The 8,686-nt window shown below is 33.5% G+C and overlaps 2 long non-coding RNA genes across 2 annotated transcripts; one reads left to right on the top strand and one right to left on the bottom strand.

Moving 5' to 3' along the window:
- The first annotated feature begins 281 nt into the window (after positions 1-281).
- Positions 282-3,977, top strand: LOC127842987 (uncharacterized). The gene is made up of 4 exons (XR_008032015.1): positions 282-858; positions 1,282-1,415; positions 1,974-2,765; positions 2,878-3,977. It is a non-coding gene; the product is annotated as an uncharacterized LOC127842987 (long non-coding RNA).
- A 136-nt stretch (positions 3,978-4,113) lies between these two features.
- Positions 4,114-7,917, bottom strand: LOC127842986 (uncharacterized). The gene is made up of 3 exons (XR_008032014.1): positions 7,738-7,917; positions 6,624-6,753; positions 4,114-4,351 (listed from the first exon to the last, which is right to left on the bottom strand). It is a non-coding gene; the product is annotated as an uncharacterized LOC127842986 (long non-coding RNA).
- Positions 7,918-8,686: the final 769 nt, after the last annotated feature.

The following is an 8,686-nucleotide window of genomic DNA, read 5'->3' as shown; positions in this document are numbered from 1 at the left end:
GCATTTGACAATTCGGATTTTGCAAAATGGTTGAAGAATAAGTTATTGTTGTATCTTTTCTTAATAAAAGCATTCGATGATTACCGTTATTAGTTTAAGCATTTATTGTTGTGTTTCTTTACAAATGACTTTATGTTAAACTCATTCTATTTTGTGTCGACGTGTACTTATCGATGACTTTAAGTGCAGACTGATTTACCCCACCCGCTAATGTTGAACTTGTAGTTGTTCTACTTCTAAATGTTATGATTGAACAATACTTTACTTTTCAAAAGGTAAGTTTAATTTAGATAAACAATATGGCTTTACATTTATCTGTAGTGCACTGTACCACATCGAATTTTGGGCAATAATACAACTCGGGTACAGTCTAATAAGGACCGGGTACGTTTAAGTATATTAACCTTACCCGAGGTACATGCAAGTATGCTTAATGATACCAGGGGTACATGTAAGTAGTACCGAAGCTGTGAATAACCAATCGAGCGTGAGTAAAGTAGATTGTACCTTATGTCTTTAATAATTGCAGAACAATTACCTTAATTATTTCTATATTGTTTCCATTTGATTACAATTTATTTATTTGTCAAATTCAATTCTGCGGTGCTATAAATATGCACCCCCCATCCAAAAAAATTATTTCGTGCATATTGATGGGGCTTTTTTATTTATTTACTCCTTTTCTGCATTCCTCCCTTTTGTGTTGGTAATGTGAACATGAAATGATGAGCACTTTCATGTTAATGAATAACTTTTATTTTTTTTTATAGATTTTGGCATATTGCATATTGCCAAGGGAGATGTTTACTGAGGATTCCATGCCATTAATGTGCAGGCTGTTGCTGACGCCAGCATGAGGTAAATGTAAATACAGTATTATGATTCATTATCTTATCATTAAATTTGGTATAAAAGCAGATAAATACCATAAAAGGTTGAAATAAGCGTAATGCTTATCATCTTTGACATCTAATAATCATTAGTTACGTACATGCGCAAAAATCATTAACTACCACAATAAGCACCATTAGCACTGTGTGATCAAGCTTTTGTTCTTTTATGTGTTAGCCAATGCAGCTATCAGTATTATCTTTAAATATTGTCTTAAGTTACATTATTTCATCTAGGTAAGGTAACTAAAATATAGTGATTTGATAATACTTAAGCTAGTTTTGTGAAAATTATTGAGATGCTTTCCTACCTTAATCTAACAATATTAACTGTGGACTGCTTTTTTATCAAAGACAAAGCAACTGCCCAATAAAATATTTCAATTTACAGCAATATCTGAGCACCAATGATGAGGGTCATCTGCTGGGAGATAGTGGGTATCCGTTAAGGACTAACCTGATGACCCCTTAACCTCATCCCTCCCATGCTGCAGAACAGGCCTACAATGACCATCTATGTAGAGGGTGGGTAGTAGAAAGGGCATTTGGAGTGTTGAAATCACGAGATTGGTAACATATTATATAGGTTGTGAAATATAAGTCTTATTAGTGCGAGATCAACTTACCACACAGTATTTAAATGAAGTATTAGTGCCAATCTCTTTCTCACAGTGTCTTAAATAAAACGTAACTTTTAAAGCTTGATAACGTACAACTTTAATAATCAAATTTTAGAATTTATATGTAAATTAACTTTTATAATAACTGAGGGTTGTTTGCATGTGTAAATATGATGTTTCATAAAAAAATGTCCGTTTAAATAAACTGATGATTTATTCATTTTATTTTAAATCTTAAAAATTCATTTTGCTTATCCTCAGACTCTATGTATGAAATATTGTTTACTAGTGCATTTAAATGATATTGTGCATTAATAGTGAATACAGGCACAAATAAAGTGTTTTGTAGGCTATATATTATATATAATTTATATTGAAATTAAATTAATGTCAATGGTATCAGGACAATTTAGTCACTTAGACAAATGTCTATGTTAAAGAAATACTTTTGATATTTGTTTAGATATCTGCATGCCACTGGTGGATGTTGGCCTTTCAAGTCCAATAAGTGCTGTGAAATATCAACTGTGTACATGCCACTGCATAACCTGTGTCTGGATTCAAACGTTCCACTGATAGAGGAATTGGTTGGAAATGTGATGGAACCGGAAGTTATGAACAACACACCAGTACATCGAGCAGCATGTGATAAGAGGCAGCAGCTGATCAAACTGTTGCATAAAATGTGTTAAAAATTTATAGTTATAAATGTTATAAAGTGATAGATGGCTCGAGTCTTCTCTGAATAGGCAGAGCTACACTACTCAGCCAAATGGCGTAAAGTTGTGTCATAGCTGATTTGGAAGGATTGGTATTCCTGGTCGTCTAGACACAATAGTTACAACAGCTGATGTTTGCATGTTTTATAATTGTGTATTCATAATTTGTCTAATATTTACTTCAAGGTTATAGGTTTGTGAAAGAAAAAAAATGTCAATGTTCTGAGGACCAATAAAAAAAGTTATGTGTTAGGTATTACCAAGTGCTTGATTTAATATTTATTTTAAAGGGAACTTTTCCTAAATTTTGGCAGATATTCAAGTTTTTCATTAAACGCTTTTATATTGATACATGTAAACACTGGATCTAAAAAGCTCCAGTAAAAAAAAGAATACAATTAAAGAAAGATAAAAGTAACTCCTACAGGGCTCAGACCACTGACCCCTGAAGTAAAAGCCTCACACTAAGACCACTTGTCCGTCCATGTTGATACAATGAGTGATGTATTTTACACTTTATATAAGCAATCCTCATCGTGTCACAAAATATTACGACAACAACAGAACTCTACAAATTATTCAATCGTCGAGTGTTGCAGCAGATAGTTGCAACGCTTTAAAATTTTCAAGTTTTTAAATCGTCAAAAGTTGCATATAATGGATATTTTAGAGCATGGTAAATGTTCAGTATTACTGTTTCCTCACAAATATCATAACTACAACAAATGTTTGCGAATCTTAAACTTATTTTTTTTAATTTAGTCAATTTACCAAAACTGGAAAAGGTCCCTTGAATATTGAACAGTTATCTGAGCTCCAGAAAAGATCATATACTCAAGGTACTTTTCCCCATAAACAATTATTCAAGTGATATTTTACCCACTGACTTTCGCTCTAAAAGGTGTTCTCTGTAATGAACATTCTCAAAGCCACATTAAAACAAGGGCTGTTAGTAAAACATGCATGCCCCCCATTTGGGCTGTCAGTTGTAGTGGCAGTCATTGTGTGAATACGTTTTTTGTCACTGTGAACTTGACCTTTGACTTAGTGACCTGAAAATCAATAGGAGTCATCTGCCAGACATGATCAATGTACCTACGAAGTTTCATAATCCTAGCTGTTGGCATTCTTGAGTTACCATCCGGAAACCATTTTACTATTTTGAGTCACCGTGACCTTGACATTTGACCTAGTGACCTAAAATCAATAGGGGTCATCTGCAAGTCATGATCAATGTACCTATGAAGTTTCATGATCCTAGGCGTAAGCATTCTTAATTCATCATCTGGAAATCATTTTACTGTTTCAACTCACTGTGACCTTGACCTTTGACTTAGTGACCTGACAATCAATAGGGGTAATCTGCCAGTCATGATTAATCTACCTATGAAGTTTTCATGATCCTATGTCCTAAGATTTCTTGAGTTATCTATCATCCGGAAACCATCTGGTGGACAGACCGACCAAGCAAAACAATATACCCCCTCTTCTTTGAAGGGGGGCATAAAAAGTGGGCTTGTAAATGTAACGGTTCTTTATAATAATAAGTGTGCTGTCTATAAATATGGATATTATTGTCATAAAAAAATAGAAGTTTTCCAATATATTAGATTGTTTCCGAATGTATTTACTAAACTTTACCCCTTTATGAGTCTCTGTTCAATTATTTAGTCATCTACCGTTAAAATGTTGTTTACCTGTGCATTTTTTTTTGTATTTTTATTGAAATGTTTATGATAATAATGTTTATGGTATTTGATAACAGTTGCTATTACACTAGTTTTCAATGAATAAAACACAAAGAACATTCACAAATATTTATTATTAATCAGGAAGTAAAATATATTAACTGGGCATGGTATTATAATTCATATGACAATTTATATCTTACATGATAGAATGTGTAATAATAAGTTTCATGGACTCACTGAACACCATCACATGTAAAATCAATTAAAAGTTCCAGAAACAATTGAGCAATTTAGAATTTCATTTTTTTTTAAGAGAAACCAGTTCCTCATGATTATTGCTTATGTCCCTCTGAATGGCATATCTTTCCCTTGACGCCATCAACATCTCCTCCCGAGTTTTATTACGCTGTTGCTTCATTCTTCACATGTTGCTGCAAGCAGATAAATTTACTAGTTTATACATTTAACAGAACTAAATATTAAATACACAACATATGACACTATGGTCATAATAAGTTAGCATGCCTACATGACCTGGTTTTGTTTCTGAAAGTTGGTTTTTGTATTGCAAAATTAACCTAGCTTTCTGAACTTAAACTCAACATTTGTGTGTGACACTAATGCTCTACATTCCAATTTCTTTTTTAAGTACATGGATGTCGAAAGAATTAAATAAAAAATACCTTGACACACAAGTTCATACCCTGGTAAATAGGTTACCGGTAATAAAGTTAAATGAAACAAGAAATATCTTTACAAAAAGATATACGGCGTAAATATTTTAATGAATGAGATCAAGTATAGCGAATGTCTTTTTCTGTGCAGTTCTTAGCTGCATCACACGCAGTACGGGATGTTACGGGGAGTTTTCGCGGCTTATTTTACATTATAACATATTGCTGGTCATAAACCTATAGATACAAAACAGAAAACCAAAAGAAGAATGGAAGTTAAATTTAAACATATGAGTCAACCGGCCACACGAGAAGTATCCGTATTTATAGGCGCGTTCTTCGAACAAACCTGTTTTAGTGGTTTGTCGGGCATTGCTATTTGATTCGATTATTAACAGTATCAATTATCATCGTGCTAATGCTTAAAGTGATATTATGGGCATTTTGCACTGTTGAATTGAGCTGAAAAGAATTAACAGGTCAAAATAGTTAGTTAAAATGTGGTTACTGATTAATTATCTGCAACTCACCTTGCTACCAGTTGTTTATAAAAATATATTTTATATTCGATATTCTTACGTGACCCACCCAGTCCTGTAAGCTGAAATGATCCGTAATACAATTTCGTGTCTTTGTGTCGTATGAACAAATCTGCACTAAAACTAAATTTAGGTTCAACTCGTAAACGCATGATCAGTTGTCAAACGAAAGTACGGTTGATATTCAAATGCATTATTTTTCTCTTTCTGGTATATTGTTTTAGTATGATGATGCTGCATTAATTAATATAAGTGTATATGAAGTAGAAACATCAAAAATAATCAACGGTTGCGATAGACACCTATAAACTGTTACATGCTCATAATATCACTTTAGTACATTAGGCAATATGGACGAATAATTATTGTTAAATTTATCAACAATAATATTTATCATTGTATTGTTGAAAACACATTAAGAATCTATCATTTACATACCATAATTATATTGCTGAATATCTTCATTTAACATATTTCTGGTCTAAAGAAAATTCCAGGTCACCTAGTTCACGGATAGCGTCTTTATTATATAACGATTATTTTACTGGCCGCCAACTCCGGTGATGACCTGTATATAAACTCTGAATGTCCGCGAATTGACCCGATATACCTCGCGGGTTGAAATGCAATTCTTTAAAGTGAGGCCTCGCTTCCACTGCTCTTTATACTTTTACATGTTAACATGTTGACAGGAATAAGGAAGTAAGTACTAAATATGAGAACATAGCCTTTTAAGTATAAACGCTCTTGCGCTGGTAATACTCTGAAAATAAAAGGTGTACGCACAAACTGTATTGATGTCGAGAATTGAGTGTAAAACTGTTCTATCTATTAAGCCTTTTCATTCGAGATAAAATTGTTTCATACAGTAAAACAGTGTTACAAAGACGCGGATATGTTTCCAATGTTCTGGTGGTATACTCAAATCAGCCAATTGAATAAATGAAGTGTATTCATTCGTACCTAGCCGCGGGGAATTTTATTGGAATTTTATTGGACACTTACAAAGGTCAGGCTAAGGTGAAAAGCTGGCTTATGCAGCTTACGCCGAAAAATGCAGCAATACTTTATCCCCATAAAACAGAGTACAATGAAAAACAAGAGCACCGCATAACAGGTGTGAACGCTCGGCTACGGGTGCATTTTTTAACGAATAAAAGCTTTTCAGAATTATTTTAAGGTCCTTCACCTTTGACCTAGTGACCCAAATATGGGTGAGGCGTGTAGAACTCGTCAAGGTGGAGCTGCATATGAAGTTTCAAAGTTTTAGGTGGAAGCACTTTGATTTTATGGCCAAAGTTCAATTCATTGACAAAATGTAAAGGACTGAGCATGACACGGACGACACGACACGCTGGCTATGACAATACCTTGGGTTTTCTCCGAAAACAGCCCAGCTTTAAATTGAAAACATAAATTGCTACATTTTCATTGTAGGAAATAATTAGCAGTCAGCTTTACTATAATCTATAGATAAAATAAATAATTACTAGTTGTTGCTTCTGCCTTCAGTTTTATGTTTTAATGTAGCTGAGTGACACAACTTCTGTTTGAGTTTTGTCAACCGTGTTCTCTGTCCATTCAATTTTGGTCCTTCAGCCAGTAATAACATTTTCTTTTCTGGAAAAACAAAGAAATGAAAACTGCATTTGTGATCTTTACATGTAACACAGTTTTGCAGAGAAAGCAATATAAATCAATGTTGATTATTTACATCTTGTGAATCAACACTATAATAAATTATTGTGGACAATGATATTTATTTAATGCTTTCCGGTGGTTTATAGAGAAATATCGGTGGATTAAAACGGATAATTTCACTATTTCAAACAATGAAAATTATCAGTGAGAATTATCGATTTTCATTGCTTAATGTGAAATGACGTCATTTATTTGACAAAATGACGACATAATCCCAACGACATTCTTAAGTAAAACTCTTTAACAATGTATATAAACTGCGAAAAAAGCATAAAATAAAAAGAAAATTTGTTGGATTCGGTGAAATATTGATTTTAATTCACTCGTGATCTTAGAAAATATATATTTTCACTCGTGGCTGCGCCACTTGTGTAAATATCATTGTCTATGATCACTCGTGAATTAAAAACGATGATCCACCGAATCCAACAAATATCCCCTATATAATAGACAATCAAATAGCATTCTCAATGATATGACATTTGTGATTACTAAACATGTTGTGTCATGTGAATCTAATACCTTATTGAAATAAAATATTTGATAATTGAATACAAAAATGCTGACATGACAAACTTTCAATCCATGATGTCTTGTTATTGTCAGCCTGAATTCCGATTGGTCTCTATTAAATTATATTATTAAACTGTTAATTGATCTACACCACAGTCACATTTCTGCATAGAAATAACAAAACAATTAATCTTACCAATACATTTTTATTCATGGATAAAGAAAATAAGCAAAAAATCTTCATTCTTGTCAATATCAATTGCCGCCTTAGAGTCTTTTGATGATTTTTGCTTTGGCAGACACTTGGCTGAAATAATTCGTGTTCAGATTTATCCTGAACGCGAATTATTTCAGCTGTCTTCATTCATAACCAACAAGTTCTCAACTCACATTTCAACCGTCTCCATCCAAAATAACTTCTTTTTGCGTTTAGTAACGGAAGGAGAGTGTCGGCCAAACAGCAATCGGTAGCCTTCCACACCGGTCTACACGTCGTTTTCCAGTGTTTGTTTTTGTTTCGATTCACAACTAGCATTGTTTTTGTTAGTCCAAATGATTAGACGTAATTCGACCTCATATTTATAGGAGTATGTTTTTTTGTGCGATGTTTGCCTTAGCTGACAGAACGCGCGAAAATTACGTCATGCAATTGTTCAGACTGTGTCACTATTTTTTTCGGTTACAAAATAGGTATATTTAAGTAATCGTATTTTATGTATGTTGCATTTACGATTTCGTTGATGAAACGGAGTTTATGTAAAATCGTAAACGACTACATTAATCTCGATACATAATTTACGATCGTATAAAAATACGTAATTATTGATGAAACGGCCCCCTGACCGGTAAAACTGAATATCTCGAAATTACAGATATAAATACAACAAATGGCCCAAACTGCCATGCATCTAGTAGGACTAGTAGTCATGTGACACAGTCGGGGTCCTCATATAATGCAGACTCATGAGCAGATTGATTTCATTACATTTCAAATAAACTCAGAAATATATTTTTTCTAAGGTTTTTACGCATCTAAGTGTGCGAAATTCTGGTTCTTGCAATTTTGTTCTGCAATCTCTTCTCGTTGCATTCAAAATATAAACAAAAGCTTGGCTTTAAACTGATATAGTGTCAGATGATAATTATAAAACAAAACAGAAACATATAAACAAACATGAAAATATGTTTTGTAAGTTTCATCTTTTTCGTAGAGCAATCAGTATAATGTACGAAGGACCCATGGGCGTCCGCAAGAATGATCCTAGGGGGTGGGGGGGGGGGCTCAACGGGGGTTCTCCCCCTTTTCCGCCGGAGTCGTAGACAATTTGTGCATCATGAA

The sequence above is a fragment of the Dreissena polymorpha genome, chromosome 8, assembly GCF_020536995.1.
Source record: "Dreissena polymorpha isolate Duluth1 chromosome 8, UMN_Dpol_1.0, whole genome shotgun sequence".
NCBI classification, from domain to species: Eukaryota; Metazoa; Mollusca; class Bivalvia; order Myida; family Dreissenidae; genus Dreissena; species Dreissena polymorpha.
This window is presented reverse-complemented; position numbering and strand designations above follow the sequence as displayed.